At 43.7% G+C, this 20,350-nt stretch overlaps 1 long non-coding RNA gene across 5 annotated transcripts in view; it reads right to left on the reverse strand.

Annotated features, from left to right (window-relative positions):
* Nucleotides 1-833: 833 nt before the first annotated feature.
* LOC110007776 (uncharacterized) overlaps nucleotides 834-20,350 on the reverse strand; it is a 29,243-nt gene continuing 9,726 nt past the window's right edge. For 2 of the 5 annotated variants that reach the window (XR_016058651.1, XR_016058658.1), the window contains exon 4: nucleotides 7,380-7,627. This is a non-coding gene — a long non-coding RNA (uncharacterized LOC110007776). Of the gene's footprint in view, nucleotides 1,075-7,379; nucleotides 7,642-20,350 lie in introns of those variants that run through there. The other 3 variants (XR_016058655.1, XR_016058656.1, XR_016058653.1) reach the window with 3 other exon arrangements.

Raw genomic sequence — 20,350 nt, forward strand, 5'->3', positions numbered from 1 at the left:
GGATGATTTGGGGTTGTGCTGACGTTTATTTGGCCGAAAGATGATTGTTTTCTTGTCGGGCTCGGCATGACGATCTATTTGATACCAAGTTCGAGCCACGAATGACGTTTTTAGGCCACGATCATGCAACTCGAATCTTGAAAACTTCTTATTGATAGTGTGCTTGTTTCTTGATGTTTTTTTTTTGTTTCTTCTCTGAATTGCACTGAGCATGCCGTCACAATCATGTTGCAACAAACCCTACTCGATTCCATGTCCGAACGAAGATTTCGTCGTCTTGGGCCGAAATCTAGAAATCCAATGGACTGAATCTGCAGCAAATTTGATGTCTTCGTGTGTCGAATCCAACCATTCATCGTATACAAGGTTTAGAAGAAACATAGCTTCAGACCTTACATACAAAATTCAATTGGTTTCGCATCGATCAGGTAGGCAAGCGTCGTGATCTGGCCGCTTGAGCAAGGTGTGTTGCTGCTGAATTTTATGCAACTGTCTTCACAAATCACCAAATTATCTCTAGATTTTCTCCCTTCACGGGTATCCTCACAGGGCGTGCCATATACCAAAACGCTCGTCTTGACAAGAAGAACACACTCACAAAAATTGAGCACGATCTGACTCGTAACGAGTAAGATATCGATCTTCGAAGTTTATCATGACCCCGCCCCCTGACCCCTACTATCCCATACCAGAGGGCGACAGAGTGCAGGATCGTGATCGGAGGTCTTGTACGTCAGTCTGGTGGGAGTGGCATCAACACGTATTTATAGTGTGGAATCAAAGCAAACCACACGAAATAAATAAAACTCATTGATCAAACACTAAAAACTGAATAAATGAAAACCATTTCATATCCATATACAGTCTCCAAGGTCATAAACAATATCCTGAATAATACAATTCATCCAAGGCATCAAAAGCATGTTAACAAAAATATAAAGCTTCACTAACAACCTTATAGGGTAGATGGCCAGCTAACAGCTACAACAACAAGGAGATCTTCTAGTCGAGCGCGGGCCTTCAGTCCACCAATCATGATCACCGCCCGCTCGTCTTCGACTTGCAGCAGTCAATCTACAAGAGTGGATGCAGAGGAATGAGCTAAAAATCCAAGTAAGTAGATCATGGTGTCATGCTTCCCAACCTATGAAATTTTATTCACAACACAATTCAAGGTTCTAAACCATATACATAAAATAAGAGTCATGCATCACAATTATGTCACAATTGTAGGATGATGCTTTTCATGGTAGAACAGGCACAATATAAGACATCAAATATCATATGCACTAACAATGTATCAAATATCGACAGATCCACACCAACAAGATAGTATAACAAAATCAACAAACACAACCCACTCTCTAGCCCTATTCATCAAGCCACTCCCTTATTTTGCAAAATCAATCGTATAACTCAGGAAATCATATATCTCAGGTCAATCTCATAACTCAGGTCAAAACACACATCTCAAGTCAATTACACAACTCAGGCGACTACCTATCTCGGGTGATGCAATTTGCATAAGGCATTGTCGAGAAGTCACATATCACCATGTGTGCACCTCACTGGTATCAGCCATGGCCATGAGATATGCTCAAAGCACGCTCAGTAATCACATAACAATCACACTATCACAGTATTCCACTACCAATGGTAGACCCATTGCATAGCAGTCTGATATCAGTATTCATATAACAGAATCAGAAAGCCTACCACCAATGGAGGACCCATTGCGCAGTGTTCATATAAAAGATTCTCAGTATCACAATCATGTAGAAACGGTATTAGTATCATATGGTAACATTATCAATATCACAGAATATTTTAATCAGTATCTTAGAGTATCAGAGTATCACAGAGTCTCAGTGTTGATGTCACACTCCCTGAATTTCAGACAATGACAACCGATCAAAATAGGGCCGTTACTTTCAACTCATTTGGAATTTAAAAGTAGTTCTAAAATAAATTTTATGCTAGACACGACTATGATTCAAACTGCGGTGGTTCGAAAGCTATTGAATCTTGTTTGGCCCCTCAAAAGTGTAAAGGAACGGAGGCACTTAAATCTGGGGTCTGCTGAGCAGTGACGGTTGTTACATGTCTTTGAACTTCTCTCCATAACTCAAAAACAAGAAGGAACTTTGGAAAGTACTCAAATTGTTAATTGAAGCTAACTCATAAACAGTTTAAATGGTAGTAGTTTGAAAGAAAATGGACACTTTTGGGTTAGTCAAAATCTGTAATGACAGAGACCTAAATTTTGATATTTGTAAAAGCTGTCCACAGTGACATATTGTTACATTCAATCAAATAACTCTCACATTAGGAAGAATTTGAAAATGTGATAAACATGTGATCTCAATTTCACTCCAATATATTTCAAACATAAGTGGTTTGGAAGAAAACATACCTTATTTAGTTAGTCAAAACCCTTGACATCAGAGACATTAGTTCTATGTTTTTGCCAAATTTGTCCACAGTGATCTACTGGCATGTTTCAAGATATTAATTTTCATACATAAATAATCAGGATAAGATGAAAACATGAACATTGAAATAGACTCAGAAATATTTCAATTGGAAGTGGTTTTGCATCATTTGGGTTTCAATTTCTTAGTCAAACTCTTAGTACAACAGAAGTAACATTTCAAGAAATTATCACAGCCTGCTAACAGTTATATATATCCACAAAATGAAGCATATCTCTCAAATTATCAATAATATCAACTAGCCATAAACATCAAACTTAAAATAGACTCATAGACCTTTCCAATGGTAGTAATTTGAAACAATTCCGAGATCATTTGATAGGTCAACAGAGAGTCACAAGAACCCCAATTCTCTTTAGAATTCTACAGTCTAACCATAACATATTTCAAAGATCAAAGCATAACTCCTAAACTAAAGATAACCACATGAAACCAATTCTATCTTGAACTAGACTCATAAGAACATCAACGCACAAATTTTCAAGCTCGACAGAAATTACAACAGTGCATAGCATATCTTAAAAATAAGGCTCACTTCCTGGAAAACAGAAATCAAAACATGCAAATTTTCTTATTCATTCACACAATTTCTATACATACTCAAAACATAATTCATGCTTAATTAAATACTTCATTCATGCTTCAATACACACCTTATTCATGCTTAAATTCATAGAAATTCGTGCTTAAAAATAATCCCATACTTTCATGCTTAAGAATCATACTTCATACTATGGACACATAATAGCATAACCTACTTACCTTGTGCTTCAATGGTGATCCCAAAACCTTCACACAACTCACTCTTTAAGTCTCTCCAAAGTGGGAACAAAGGGGCTGGAGTTTCTAACGGTTCAAAAAGGGGGAACAACATGCAGAAGGGGGAGAGAGAGAGATATGAAAGCAGGGTAGTTAAAAGCTAGTGAGAGAAGGGGAGGAGAGGTGGCAACAAGCCGCCTCCAAGTGGCAAGCAAAAGCGGAGAGGTGGCAACAAGCCACCTCCAACTGGCAAGCAAAAGGGGAGAGGTGGCAACAAGCCACCTCCAAGTGGCAAGCAAGAGGATGACACTTGGAGAGAGAAAGGAAAAGGGAAAACAAAGATGGAAAAGAGGTGATCCCCCATGGACTACCCTATACAGCTGTGCCCGACGACCGACATCGCACACGGGAGCTCACGCACGCACAATGCTCACTCCTCTTCACGCGTGGCGATAACACTCTGACACGCACGACGATACCTCAAATCACGCATGACGTTCGTCCTCCATGCGTGCAACGTTACTCCTCGATGCGAACGACGTTTCTCCCTTACGCCCGCGGCGATACTCCTCCACACGTGCGATGTTATTTCTTCCTGCGCACAATGTTTCCACCTTATGCGCACGGCGATACTTCTCCACGCACGTGGTGTTACTTCTTTCTACGCATGATGTTTCTTCCTTATGTGCGTGGCGATACTCATCCATTCGCACGACATTACTTCTTCTTGCGCATGATGTACGCACACGACATTACTTCTCCACGTGCATGGTGTTTGTCTCTCACTACACCGATGGCGATGCCTCTCACTCCTTGTCAAGCATGTCCTTTCCTTTTTCTGACTCAGAAAAATCTTGGGTCGTTACATCATCCCCCCCTTAAAAGGGATTTTGTCCCCAAAATCATACTTATGAAACCCAACAATCAGAGGAGAGCACCCACACGTCCACTACTGTCTCATACAATTATCTATAGCCTCATCTCCAGAAATCATATGGTCTATACTTCATATTTTACACACAATGTCGTGCACTAACCATTCAGATGCCTTAGCATTTCAAACATTCCATCAATCCATTTAACCATCGCTAACAAGTTGACACACACACAATCATAGGTTAAGCCATTCAATCTCTCAGCAAGGTCATCAGTTCAATTACTACCAGTTGACGATCAGTATCAGTCTATAGTTAGGTCCGACAATACTCACAAAGCGACACCTTACCAATATCAATCGTGCGATGCACTCATGGCACCCACTACAGAATCAAAGAGTCAGAACACTAGAACCAATCAATCATATTGTCAAGCCCTGCTACAAGCTCGGAGTAGGCTTTCCATCAGTTTCAATCATGGCAATGCAATACGCTAAAAGCATGCACCATAGAATCACAAAGTCACGAAGTCAAGTTCTGCAATACGCTCAAAGCCTGCTTTCTATTAGTATAAATCACAATAGTATGGTCTTACAATATGCTTAAAGTATGCACCCTATCAGTATCAATCACAATAGTCGAGTCCTATAATACGCTCAAAGTAGGCACCCTATCAACATCAATCGTGGTCATGCAATACACTCAAAGCATGCACCACAAAATCACAAAGCTGGGCCTACAATACGCTCAAAGTAAGCACCATGGTACAGTCACAACATCAGGTCCTGCAATATGCTCAAAGCAGGCAACCAACAATCTCAATCATGATTATGCAATATGCTCAAAGCATGCACCACAAAAAAACAAAGCTGGGCCCTACAATACTCTCAAAGTAGGCACGACAATACAATCACAACATCAAGTCCTGTAATACGCTCAAATCAAGCAACCTACAATCTCGATCATGGTTATGCAATATGCTCAAAGCATGCACCACATAAACACAAAGCCAGGCCCTACAATACTCTCAAAGTAGGCACCACGGTATAATCACAACATCAGGTCCTGCAATATGCTCAAAGCAAGTACCTTACATTCTCGGTCGCGGTCATGAAATACGCTCAAAGCAAGCACCACAGAAACACAAAGCCGAGCCCCTATAATACTCTCAAAGTAGGCACCACGGTACAATCACAACATCAAGTCCTGCAATACGCTCAAAGCAGGCACCCTACAATCTCGGTCGTGGTCATGCAATATGCTCAAAACATACACCACAAAAACACAAAGCCGGGCCCTACAATACTCTTAATGTAGGCACCACTGTACAATCACAACAGCAGGTCCTGCAATATGCTCAAAGCAGGCACCGTACAATCTCGATCATGGTCATGCAATACGCTCAAAGCATGCACCACAGAATCACAAAGTCAGGCCCTACAATATGCTCAAAGTAGGCACCTTACCATCATCACAAAGTCAGGCCCTGCAATACGCTCAAAACAGGCACCTAACTATCACAAGGTTCGGCCCTACAATATGCTCAAAGTAGGCAACTTACTATCATCACAAAGTCAGGTCCTACAATATGCTCAAAGCAGGCACCTAAATAACACAATCACAATATCAACTTGGGTCATGCAGTATGCTCAAAGCATGCCCAAGAAACCGTGTAGCACGCTACCTTCATACCATGTTTCATACAACACATTCCATTCATCACACAATTAGCCACACGAGCCGTATCATACAATATTTATCATTCAACCACATAACACGTATCAACTCTTCACTAAATGGGGCAGGTCATACCCCTCAAGCAAAGTTCCACACCATTATCATAGTAAAGGATCTCTAAGGATCCCCCAAATCAGTTGCAAACACTTTAAGCACAATCATGTTGTAAAGGTCCAAATTTCATTAGATATGCCAAAATATGGTATTACACTAACAGTTATAGGAAACAAGGTCAAACAAAAACACACTCCTAGTTCCTCAAAGTCGACATCTTAGCTCCTTCCCCTTCAAGTGCAAAGACTCGACCTTGAGCTTTAGGTTTGGGTTCATCCGTAAATGCTGGGCAGTCTCGAATCAGCTGGCCCGCATTGCCACAGTTGTAACATGTCTTGGTCTTAAGCTAGCACCCAAAAGCCGCATGGCCCTGCTTCCTGCAAAAGGTACAATGCACGAGCTGGCTATGCTTGACGTCGCCATGGGAGTTCTTTTGGGCCTTACCATTCCTTCGACTTTCCTTTTCTTGTGGACCCTCAGAGGGTGGAGGCCCTGTCCTTCATTTCTCTCTCCTTAGTCAATAGTCATCACGATCTTTTCCACCTTCCTGGTCAGATCCACCAACTGAGAGAAGCCCTTAAGATTGGCCGACAGAACTCTCCCTCTGATATCAGGCCGTAACGCTCTCTCAAACTTACTTGTCTTTCTAGCCTCCGTGTTGATGATATGCGATGCGTATCGGGATAATTCTGAAAATTTGACCACATATTATCAACAGTCAGATTCCCTTGTTGTAACTCTATGAATTCCGCCTCCTTCCTTTCCTTTATTGATTCAGGGAAATATCTTTCATTAAAGGCCTCTAGAAATCCTTCCTAAGTAGGTATTATCGCATCCTCTTCCCAGGCTTGCTGGACCAAACGCCACCAATGTTCGGCGTCTCCTTCTAACATGAAGTTACCTAATCTCAACTTTTGCTTGTCTGAGCACTAGAGAACACTAAAGATCTTTTCCACTTACATTAACCATCTCTCAGCTTTCTCTAATCCCCCAAGCCTCAAGAAAGTCAGAGGCCCCAGCCTCCTAAATGTTTCTATCAAGTTGTTGTCATTCTGGTCAGGGACGTGGGTAAACGGGGCCGGCATTGCTTCCTTCATCATCTGTGTCATGGCCCCTAAGGTCCTGACAAACTCACCGAGGGCCTCGATGTTCTCATTACTAGAGCTGGCATTATTGGCCTGCGTCCTCGGCATCTTCAACCAAAGACACAAGTACTCAGTTACTAGTCTAGCAAAGAACTATCCTAAAAACACTTCCAAAACTCCTTAGGTCAAGAATCCTATCTTGGCAGCTCTAATACCATAACGGTCACAACCCCGCCCACTACCCCCTACCATCCCATACCAGAGGGTGACAAAGTGCGGGATCGCGATCAAAAGTCACGTACGTCACTCAGGTGGGAGTGGCATCAACACGTGTTTAGAGTGCAGAATCAAAGCAAACCACAAGAATAAAACTCATCGATCAAATACTAAAAAATGAATAAATTAAAACCATTTCACATCCATATACAGTCTCCAAGGTCATAAAAAATATCTTGAATAATGCAATTCATCTAAGGCACCAAAAGCCTATTAACAAAAACACGAAGCTTCAATAACAACCCTGTACAGCAGACGGCCAGCTAACACCTACAACAACAAGGAGATCTTCTAGTCGAGCGAGGGCCTTCAGTCCACCAGTCACGATCACCGCCCACCCATCTTCAACCTGTAGCAGTCAATCTAAAAGAGTGGAAGTAGCGGAATGAGCTAAAAAGCCCAGTAAGTACATCATGGTATCATGCTTCCCTACCTACAAAATTTTATCTCACAACACAGATCAAGGTTCTAAATCATGATCATAAAACAGGAGTCATACATCACAAGTATGTCACAATTATAAGATGATGATATTCATGGTAGAGCAGACACAATATAAGACATCATATATCATATACACTATCAGATATCAACAGATCCATACCAACAAGATAGCATAATAAAATCAACCGACACAATCCACTCTCTAGCCCTATTCATCAGGCAACTCCCTTATCTGGCAAAATCAATCATATAACTCAGGAAATCATATATCTCAGGTCAATCTCATAACTCAGGTCAAAACACACATCTCAAGTCAATTACAAAACTCAGGCGACTACCTATCTTGGGAGATGTAATTTGCAAAAGGCATTACCGGGAAGTCACATATCACCTTGTGCACATCGTACTGGTGTCAGCCATGGTCATGCGATACACTCAAAGCACGCCCAATAATCACATAACAATCACAGTATCACGATATCCTACTACCAATGGTAGATTCATGGCATAGCAATCAGATACCAGTATTCTTATAATAGAATCAGAAAGCCTACCACCAATGGAGGACCCATTGCGTAGTGTTCATAAAACACAATCCCAGTATCACAATCACAGGACAACGAAATCAGTATCATATGGTAACATTATCAATATCACGGAATATTTTCATCAGTATCACATAGTATTAGAGTATCACAACGTCTCAGTGTCGATGTCACACTCCCTAAAATTTCAAGCAGTAACACCCGATCAAATACTGGACCATTACTTTCAATTCATTTAGAATTTAAAAGTAGTTCTAAAATAAATTTTATGCTAGACACAACTATCTTTCAAACTGGGGTGGTTTGAAGCCATTGGATCTTGTTTGGCCCCTCAAAAGTGTAAAGGAACAGGCACTTAAATCTGGGGTCTACTGAGCAGTGAAGGCTATAACATGTCTTTAAAATTCTCTCCACAACGAAAATTAAGAAGGAATTTTGAAACGTTCTCAAGATGAGAATTGAAGCTAACTCATAAATTATTCCAATGCAAGTAGTTTCAAAGAAATGGACACCTTTTGGTCACTCAAAATCCATGGCGACAAAGGCATAAATTCTGAGTTTTATAAAAGCTGTCCACAGTGACATATTGTTACAATTAATCATATAACTCTCAAATTAGGGAGAATTTAAAAAAGTGTACTCAATCTCACTCAAATATCTTTCGAACAACAGTGGTTTAGAAGAAAACGGACCTATTTTGGTTAGTCAAAACCCTTGACATCAGAGACATCAGTTTTGTATTTTTACCAAACTGTCCACAATGATCGACAATATGAAAACATGAACATTGAAATAGACTCAGAAATATTTCCAATGGCAGTATTTTTGCATCATTTGGACTTCTATTGCTTAGTCAAACTCTCAGTACAACAGAAGTAACATTCCTAGAAATTATCATAGCCTGCAAACAGTGACATATATCCACAAAACGAAGCATATATCCCAAATTATCAAAATTGTAAACTATCCATAAACACCAAAATTAAAATAGACTCAGAACTTTCCAATGGTGGTAATTTGAAACAATTCTTAGATCATTTGATAGGTCAACACAAAGTCATAAGAACCACAATTCTCCCTGGAAGTCCACTGTCCAGTCATAACATACTTCAAAGATCAAAGCATAACTCCTAAACTATACAAGATAATCACATGAAACCAATTCTAGCATAAACTAGGCTCATAAGAGCATCAACCTACAAATGTTTAGGCTCGACAGAAATTACAACAGTGCATAGCATATCTTATAAGGCTCACTTCCTGAAAAACAGAACACAAAACATGCATACAATCCTACAGAACACAAAACATGCGTACAATCCTATTCATTCACACAATTTCTATACATACTCAAAACCTAACTCATGCTTAATTCAATACTTTATTCATGCTTCATTACACACTTTATTCATGCTTAAATTCATAGAAATTCATGCTTAAAAAAATATCATTCTTTCATGTTTAAGAATCATACTTCATACTATGGACACATAATAGCATAACCTACATATCTTGTGCTTCAATGGTGATCCCAAAACCTTAACACAACTCACTCTTCAAGTCTCTCCACAGTGGTACACACGAGCTGGAGTTTTTAAGGGTCCAAAAAGGGGGAAAAACATGGGGAAGAGGGAGAGAGAGAGAGACATGAGTGCTGGGGTAGTTAAAAGCTAGTGAGAGAAGGGGAGGAGAGGTAGCAATAAGCCACCTCCAAGTGGCAAGTAAAAAGGGAGAGGTGGCAACAAGCCACCTCCAAGTGGCACGCAAGAGGGTGACACCTGGAGACAGAAAGAAAAAGGGAAAACAAAGAGGGAAAAGAGGTGGTCCCCCATGGACTACCTTATACAGCTGCGCCCAACGGCCCACATCGCACATGGCAACTCACACACGCATGACGCTAACTCCTCTTTATGCATGGTGATAAGACTTTGACATGCACAGAGATTTCACACTCGGAGTTCGTCCTCCATGCACGCGACGTTACTCCTTGACGCGCATGGTGTTTCTCCCTTACCCACGCGGCGATACTCCTCGATGCGGGCTGCGTTACTTCTTCCTCCACACGGTGTTTCTCCCTTACGTGCAAGGTGTTACTTCTTCCTGTGTACAACATTTCTTCCTTATGTGCATGGCGATACCCCTCCAAGCACACGGTGTCACCTCTTACTACGCATGGTGTACGCGTGCAGCGTTACTTCTCCACGCGCACGGTGTTTGTCTCTCACTACATAGACGGCGATGTTTCTCACTCATTACCGAGCGTGTCCTTTCTTTTTTCTGACTCAGACAAATCTTAGGTCATTACAAAGTTGCTGCTCATGACTTTTCAAACCAGTCTTCTTTAATAGATATTGGCGCAGGAAGGCTGCATGGGAATAGCGTGCAGCTTACCCTTTCTAATGTTTCACCCATAACTTCGTCTTGGGACGTCTGTTTAAGCCAAAAAGTGTTTTTGACTGTGACGGATCCAATGATGGTCGTTCCACAGTTGTTTGATCCATCGAAAATAGAGTTCTAGTTACGAGGTCCATTTCAGGGTGCTAGAGGCTGATTTTTCCAAAATTGTTTCTTTGTATACGCTGCCTTAGACATATCGGATCAGGAAGAAACTTGGTTGGTGGCCTTTTGGAGTGCTTAAAAAGATTCTGACCCATTCTGGGGAAATTCTGAGACTATCGGTAATTCCACTATATATTAAGGCTTTATTGACCGGCTTCTCTTTTTATTCCGCATTGGGGACCAAAGGTGTTGAAAAATGTATTCAAATAGCTTGCCTTGCCAAATTTTGTGGTTTGAGAGAAGCGAGAAGGACAGCATTTGGAAATTTTCCTTTGGCTTTATTATATTTTTCTTCCTAGCCACAGGACCACGTGAACGCCGAGGAGATCCACGCAATGCTGTAACTAAGATGCTTAGATGTTTGGATACCATGTACAGGTCCATCCATAGAGACTTAGGGGGGAGAAGAGACTTTTGAAGGATCCTATCAAAGTCCTCACCCTTGCGTGGACTGTTTGTGATTATGACAGCTGAGGATTTTGTACAAACCTCGTTGGTCAGAATTTGGCCCGTCTGGAGGTCGAGTGCCATGCTTAAGGGAATTTTTTCCATTTAGTCTGGGTTGTTTGTTCTGGATGGTCTGCTGAAGGGCCTTCTGTTGGCGGCCATATGCGTTTTGCACCAGATTTTCCTTGATGGGCAGGGTACCTCAGTTTATCGAGGTGATCAGCTTTGAGCACAACCTTGCTTACTGCTAGCATTTTCAACAATCAGGATACCTCTCTTCTTTGTCCGAGGCGACCCCTGAGGGCTCAATTCTGTTGCTGCATAATAGGTCCAAGGTCTGACTGGCTTGGCTTTCTTGGGGCATCTTCAGCATCTTGGACTGTGTTAGGGACCTCCTGGTAATGTATGGTGCTCTTCTTCATGAGACTTGTCGTGCCTTTTGGCAAGTCTTCTGTCCTTCGAGTCCTTTTACGAAATGGACTCAATCTATCATAATATTTCCTTGAAGCTCATCTTTTTGGGCCTGGTATCAGGGTAGTTTGACACCAATGATTTTTTCCTTTTGAATGCTGGCTGAAGCCTCCCATGAGGCCAACACTGCATCAACCTGCTTATTAGTCCAAGCATCCTTTACGAATTTTCACTTGGACTTGGGAAGTGGTGCCGTAGCGATGGTTTTCACCAACTTCCTTTTATTTGGGGCTCTTTTACCCATGACCTTTTGGCCATGTCCATCCTTACTCTTTCATTTTTACTCATTGTGCCCTTTTGAGTTTTCACCGTGCCCGGGTTCTTACTTTCATGGAACTCTCTTACTCATGGCTTCTTGACCATGCCTGTCCGTCATTTTTACTCATGGCATTCCCTTGACCAGGTGTACATCATGCATGTTATTCTTTTTTTCTTTTTTTTTTGTGAAGATGTGTTTAGGGTCATGCCTTCGGGACCTGTGCGAAGCCTGTTAACGTCATGCGGTTAGGACGTGCACTATAGTTTAAGATCGTACAGCTGGGCCATGGTGGTAATGAACGGCTGTCTGTTGAGGCCATGGAGTGAGTATGGTAGTTGTTTGACTCACTTTGGAGAGATGGCACGAGGTTGTCTATAAGGGATGAATGGCGAATGGATGGAATGTGGAAAGTGGTGACCCACTAGCTAATGACGAGTATGGATGGTGGGATGGCTCGCCATTTGTGAGAGAGGGTGAAACTCACTGGGGAATGATGAATGATTAATGAAGGAAGATGGATTTACTAGGGAGGCTGATAAAGGTGGTGCACACACATGAACGGGTTGGTTAGGGAAGTCATGCGTGAAGACTCATGTAAAGGGCGCGTGCACGTATGTGGGGGTGTGTTTAAGGTCATGCTTCTTGAACCTGGGCAAAGCCATTTAATGTCATGCGACCAAGACGTGCACTATAGTTTTAAGTTCATACAGCTTGGACCGTGGCTATGTAGTTTAAAGTCATGTAGCTATGACCATACAGTTTAAGGTCGTGCAACTAGACCTCCACTATAGCCTAAGGTCATATAGTTTGGATCATGGTGCTAAGCATTTTAACGTCATGCGGTTAGGATGTGCACTATGGTTTAAAGTCATATAGCTTGGACCGTGGCTATGCAGTTTAAAGTCATGAAACTAGGACCATGCAGTTTAAGGTCATGCAATTAGACCCCCACTACAATTTAAGGTCATGTAGTTTGGACCATGGATGTGCAGTTTAAGGTCATGCAGCATGAACCATTGTGTGGGTTGCCATGTAGGTGAAGCTCCATGGGGAATAGAAGCATGGATGACAGTCGACTCCCTGGGAATAAAATGGTTAAGGCCATACACAAGCAGAGGGCTCAGATGAAGATGGCACCCCGACGAGGGATGGAAAACTAAAGCAGACTTTACTGGGGATTAGAGGGGGAAGTGTGAATCTCTGGGGGTGAAAGGTGAGACTCCATGGAGAATAGGTTTATGGAAAGTAACAGACTCCCTAGGGATAATATAGCTTGGTGCAAAGCAAACCCACCGAGGATTGAAGAGGTAAGCATGACCCTTTTTTTTTGGCATATACCTAACTCCACTGGGGATGATGGGCTGCAGCACATGTGTAACTCCTACTAGGTATGTTGGTGCGACACCGGTATAACTCTACTGGGGATAGTGGTAGAACACACACAGCGGTAACAGGGCCTGGCATATGGGTATGCAAGGTGGTAGCACATGCACGACATTAGCAAGGGGAGAGTAATACACACGGCACTGGTCCTGAATAGTGCTAAGCACCAGTCACACAGATGACACACACGTGACACTTGGCAAAAATTACACAAGCGGCGCTAGGCACAAATTACATAGATGGTGCTAGTCACAAGTTACACAGACAATGCTGATCGCAAGTTACACAGACAGCGCTGGTCACAAGTTACACAGACGGTGTTGGTCACAAGTTACACAGACAGCACTGGTCACAAATTGCACAAATGGCGCTGGTCACAAGTTACAGAGATGACGGTGACCTGTGTTCGGGCCTTAGGTCTGAGCCGGACTCGATCTAGGTCCCTAATGCATGGGGTTTCATTGGCTGCAGTAAACCTCCGTTCAGCCTCGGGTCTGAGCTCGACCCAGCCTGGCCCATTACCGTTTGGTCTTCAGAGACCTGATTAGCATTCCTGATTTGTTAGGGGCACTTCGGGGAAGCTTCACCTATATAAAGTGATGAACCCCACTTTTACCGTTTGGTAAACGGCTAAGGATTTTTAACAGCGTGAGAGAGAGAGCTCCTAGCGAGAATTTCGACAAGAATGCAAAACTTACAAGTGAGGGTTTACAGGAGTCTGTCGTTAAGAACTTTGGCAAGAAAGTTTCGGTTGGGAGGCGAACGCTCTGCTAAGATGAAGATTCTTATGGGGGTTATTGTTGCTAGAGTAAGAGGAGCGGAAAGCTGTTAGCTAACATAGGGACTCTGGCGATGGTTTTTAGAGTAGCTGAAAAAAGGGGGAAAGGGGTCCAAGTTGTAAGCAGGGAGCTGCCGGTAAACTTCCACTAGCTTTCGTGGGTTTTTCGGTGGTGTTTCAGTGTTGTGGAGGTGAGAAGAATGTTGAATAGTGGGTTTTCGACAAGGAAATTGGTTTCTCGGTGAGTAGCTAGAAGGTCACGAGGGAGTGAACGGTTGCTTTGAGACGAAGGGTCACTTGGAGGTAACGGTCGCTATCCACGTGTGCCAGGACGCCCGTCAAAGCACATCGCATGTGGCAGTTGTCAGGCGGTGCACCCAAGGCTCAAGGCGATGCGTGCACACTCAGTGGAATGTGTGAAGGATTTGAACACAAGCGGCATTGGGCTGTGACCAAAACACAGCCGACGTTAATCCTTGAGAAATGCAATCGACGCTAGCCTTTGAGAACACAGTCGGTGCTGGACCTTCATAACACAGCCAACACTAGGCCTTGAGAACAAAGTCGACGCTAGGCTTTGAGAACACAGCGGCGATGGCATTTGACAAACATAACCGGTGATGATCTTAATCCAACACAATCGACGGTAGCTTTTGAGGACACAACCGGTGCTAAGCTTTAACAAACACAGTAGGCGGTAGCTTTTGAGAACACAACTAGTGCTAGCTAGTACCTTTTCACATGTGGCGATAACGCCTTAGTGATTCGCACACGGCAGTGAGTCCTTAAGCTTTATATAATGGCCGGGTCTTCTCACAGAATCCCTGACATGAAAAATCTCCCAAGGGGAGGAGAGCTTGGCACAAATGATTTTACTGCGAAGAGCCTAGTCAGGGGTGAGCCCGTTTGGCTAACAGAACCAATATGCAAACTAGAGTGGCCCCGCAGTATTACTTTCATTACCGACTCAGTTCACTTTGAGGTCCGGGAGGGCAATGATGGCAACATCAGTATTGAAGAAGGGATGACCCTCCTTCATTGCATGCATAGGAATGTGGCCTTTGGAGAGAATCTGCCCACATTAGGGAAGATAATGGTGAAGACAAAGGTGTTGATGTGGTCTTTTGCAGGCCTTCAAGTGCAAGGGGAGCACTAATATTAGAAGGGGTACTCTTCTTGGACCATCAAGGTGTTGGGGTCATATAGAAGCACTCTTGAGCATGCCTCTCTATTAGCAGTTGTGCAGTGTACAGGTAGCTATTATGATCGATGCTCAAATACCATCAAGTTATTGTTAGAGACATGGAGTCATTTGAGCAATACATGGCCCCTTGGTCATGGTGAAGCAGGGATCTCCTTGTTAAATCTTTATTTCATTGACAGCCTTCCGCTGATCAGAGCAATGTATGACGAGTTCGTGCCTCAGAGCTCAGTCATTTTCGCTGGTGCTCGCCTAAGGGGAGAGGAACCGCCTACTAGTCTTCAAACTATTTTTGAGATTTACCAGCTACTTTTCTCCAAGTCCAGCAATGGTCGTGTGACCTTTGCCAAATGGCTGAAATTCTTTTGCGGGGATTACCCCGAGAAAGCTATTTCAGTTACTTTAAGAAGGAAGGGGAAGGCAGCTGTAAAGAGGACGCCTTCAATATACCAATTCGAGATCAGTGATGACTGTGTCTTCTTGGCTGCATACTTGGCCCTGCTTCTATACAAGTTTGCTATTCTTAGAGGGGTAGATGACATCCATCCAGGCACATTATATGTGGCTTGCGCCATGGCGAGGGGGCGTCAGTATGCCCATGCACAACTAGTTCTATGCAGCATCTACCATGGACTGGGAGCCATGTCGAGGAGGAAAGCCTACAAAGGAAAGGAAGGGGGTGATGGCCTAGTGGGGGACTTTAAGACACCATCCCCCATCCATTATGTGTATGGGTGGCTAGGGGCCTATTTCCCTACAACTTATGTCAGAATTCTGGGCCCCAAAGAGAGAATGTGCCCCTTCCTGATGAGGATTATTGGGCAGAAGGCTATCTTTCACAGCCTGGGGGAAGCACAGAACTTGTTTGGGAATGATTTCTCCAGTATGGGTCGGGTCACCTTTCCATTTGGGGGCTTTATTGATCGCACCTTTATTGATGAACCAGGCAAGGAGCTGGATGGTGCTCCTACAACCATCAAGGAGCTCATGTTTATTTTGAGCATCAGAGGCGGGGTTCTGGCCAATCGTACCCCATTCAGTGTCAGACTTAAAGGGTATTTCCCCATCGCTTTGCTCGTCAACATGGGCTTTATCAAAGTTGCCCCTTTTCTATGCTCTTTGAGAAGGGTCACAGCAGAGTGAACATAGGGAGGAAGGAAGAGCTAGAAACTCTTCGAGAATTGTGGCGGTTAGAGCATATCCGCACCTCATGGTCTGCATGTTTGGAGATGACTGAAGTTAGCAAATATGTGGTACCATATTTTGGCAGGAGGGTGCGGCGACCGAGGCCTATGCATGCTGGTGGAGAATTACCCGCAGGGGGGACTGGGGTGTTGATCACCCTGGAAAGGGGAGAAATGTAACTGGTGCCAAGAGACTAGACAAAGGAGGATCATCAACACTCCCCTTCTTGGCGAGATCTTTGACTTGGGCTATCCATGGAATTGGCAGGCTCTTGGGATACCTCGAAAGCAAGCGGCAGATGATGCTTTGCTGCAACTTCTTGCAATGGAGAAAAAGACAGGGAGCCTTTTTTATAACCTCACCTCTATCTTTCAATGGAGGGAGGGACGAAAGGTCCCTGGTCATGAAGGGCGCCATATTCAAGACCTAAATGCATTGATAGGGAGCGACCCCCACAGTGTTCTTGTTGCAGGCCCTCCTCGAGAGGGGAGTTCTGAGGTGGTTGCTCCTTCTCCAACAATAGGGAAGAAAGCGCTCAGCCCCTATCAGCACTCGTGCACTGCCTTGGGCTGTCAAACTTGCTCAAAGACATAGGGGTGCAAAACTTCCAGTCATCTTAGAATTAGGAGGTAGCTCCTCATCTTCTGGTGCCATCTGTATCAGATTATACCTGAAGTATCCATCCATGAAGGAGAAGATCTAGTAGTGAGTTGTAGAATCAATGAGCAGCACCATAAACGGCAACTGGGAAATCATCCTTCGGGCAAGCAATATTTAGGTCGTGGTAGTCAATACATACCCCAATTTGGTTGTTCTTCTTCTTGATTGGAACAACATTTGCCAGCCACTTTGGGTACTTGACCCTATCAGCATTTCGAGGTCAGGCCTGAACCTCCTTGATTTCTGTTTGATAGGTTTGACGGATGGATCGATGCCAAGATGGTAGACTGCGACTTGAGGATCTAAACCAGACATCTCGTGGTAATGCTAGGCAAAGATGTCTCGGTTTGCTCACATGAAGGTGGTAAAATTCTCTTTCTCTTTTGACGACATACTTGCCGAGATGAAAGTGGGCGTGGAGTCGTCTTCATCTCCTAGATTTATCTCCTCGAGCTCATCAACTGTGGCTTGACCGCCTTCTTCCCATTCTTCTGAGGCTTCTAGAAACTCTTCATCATTGGCTTCGGAGGACTTCTCATTAACCTCCAGTGAAGATACCCACACTCTTGACATTTCTTCATCTAGCCAGGCTTTGCTATGGAACATGGTTCTTGCATCCTCATCTTGCTTGCTGACAAAAGGATCAACCTCTGGCAGAGCCAATGTATCTAGTTGAGAAGTTCCTGGGATGGTTGTGACTCAACGATTGTACAGACAACGAATGCCTCATGACGACCTTCCTAATGTTCCCCTATATGCACCATGGATCTAGGAAATGTGGTAGGTTGAGGGTCAGGTTTAGAAGGAGGGGTTTTATTTTGGTGGATGGGTAAATTATTTGGAGTATTTGGGTGAAGGAGAAGTGGTGGACCAGGAAACTTTAAGATGCCTGGATTCTGAGGTGGAGGTTGCAGCGTTTTCCTCGATCTCAGGCTCATTTGCCATGCTGGGTGATGCTTCTGAGACTTGCACCATGTAACAGACTTCCTGAGAATAGAAGCTCTGTCCTCTTGACTCTCTCAGCCTCTGCTCAAAGTCAAGCTCAGAAGGCCACTGGGGTTTCTTCAGCTCTGACTTCTTACTCTTCTTTGAGGAAGAGAATGTCTCTGAGTTGGCTCTAGTCCCCAAGGCATCAGCAAGTGTTAAGAATCCAGCTGCCTTGGCTAGCGTCTTTTCAGTCACCTGTGATGCGTCCTACTTATATTGGTTCCTTCGAGTTCTCTGTCGAGGACCTCAAAGTCTGGACATTCCTGAGTTGTACCAGTAGGAGACATAGAAGAGGAGGGGAAAGAAGAAGAAGAAGGAGAAAAAAGGTTAGTAGGTGAGGGACTTCTAAGGTCATTTCCCTCATCGGACCTATCAGGGTAGCTTTTTGCATCATCACTAAAGTTGGACATGTGCAGGGAGTCTTTTAGGTCATTCCCCTCCTTAGACCACAGAGGAGTGCTTTTAACATCATCACCCTCATTGGACGTGCCCTAAGTAGAAGATGGCCCAGGGATATTCTCTTGATGAGATGAGGAAGGAAGGATGATTGGGTTGGGGATGAAGTCTTGTAAGGTAAGAAAATAGGGGAAGAGGCCTAAGAAATTCTTGCTCAACTGGTGCTTGAGCAGTCTTGTTTCTCCGGTGAGCAGCCCTTTGCGCCCGTCTGCTCCTGGTTTTCATTGGAAGTGCTTGATTCATCTCACTAGGTTTGTAAACGGCCCTAGCTTGACGAACTGGCTCTCACTTTAAGGACATGAGTCTGCTATGCTCATGGTAGATTCTCCACAGTTGGGACGTTGAGGGTTCAGCAAGATCTAAATCATCATTACCTGGGTCTTGTGTCAGGAGGCTCTCTCGCACCGATGGAGCAGTCACTTGGGGATCTCCTTTTGGAATGTTACAAACTTATTGGCATCCCTGTATTTTCTTCATGATTATGTCTTGAAAACTAGACCACTCACTCAGGTTGTGGCCCCATATCTGATAGTACGGGGCACTAGTGGTTCTCAGTTCCCTAAGCAAGGTGTTAGGGTTGCCTTGCCGACTTTGGAGTGATGAGACCTTGAAGCATCATGACGAACAAGCCACGAAGGAGATCGGGCACTTCGTCTTCCTCTTGGACTGTCACCGCATGGGAACTTTCTGCTATCCCGAATGCTTTCTTTAGTTCGTCAAGCTTTATCTAACCCTTCTAGATCAGGGCTTCGATGATGTCTTTTAACATGTAGAATTCCTCCAAGGTGTGATTTATCCTCTGATGATAAGCATAGTAATTCACATGGGTGTCGAGTCCAGCTTGATCAGGGCACTTAGTCTCAGGGAGCTCGATCATGTTCTGTTTCAGTAATAATCGGAGTAGTGCTGGGACCTATTCTTTTTCAAAAGGGTAGACTTTATTCTTATTCCTGGTCCAATAATCATCTCGATTAAGGTTCGAGTTGTATGATTGTTGTTGTTTGCCTGCCTGAGGTGCTTTTGTTGTGCTTACCCCTTTGGAGAGATCCAAAGTTTGGGAGACAGCCTTCTTTGGGTCATTAACAGTAATGGCTGCGCTGATTACTCCTTTCGGTTGGTTGCCCCGAGCATTGGTTCGAGAGCTACCATTGCCCCAGTTGTTTCCTGAGCTTACAGCCTATTGTCGTGACCTGCCATGGTGGCGTGACATGCTTTCTATGCGAACTGACTTAGAGCTAACATGGAGGATGGATTGGAGGCGTCAATATGTAGAGCAATCTCAAGTCGCATGTTGAGCACACAGGTTTGAACTGCTTCCTTCTCAAGCATGGGATTTGGATGTCGAGCGGTTAAATCCCTCCATCTTACTATAAATTGATCCACAGGTTCGTCAGGTTCCTAGGTCAAAGTGAGAAGCTCGATGGTTTGGACCTCTCTCTTGACCTCATAGAAGCGTTGGTGGAACAGTTTCTCCATTTCCTCCCAAGTACGTACTGAATTTGGGGGAAGCCGAGCATACCATTGAATAGTCAGACCATCAAGGGTTTCAACAAACTAACGAAGAAAGAATCGCCTGTTAGCAGCTGTCTCTCGACATGCTACTTGGAAATGACCGATATGCTAGTGGGGGAGGTTGTATGGTCGAATACGGGAAACTTCCCTTTCTTGTAGTCTGAGGGAAATGGAACCTGATCAAA

Source organism: Amborella trichopoda, chromosome 6 (assembly GCF_054954075.1).
Source record: "Amborella trichopoda isolate Santa Cruz 75 chromosome 6, AtrichopodaSantaCruz75HAP2 v2.0, whole genome shotgun sequence".
In the NCBI taxonomy this organism is placed as follows: domain Eukaryota; kingdom Viridiplantae; phylum Streptophyta; class Magnoliopsida; order Amborellales; family Amborellaceae; genus Amborella; species Amborella trichopoda.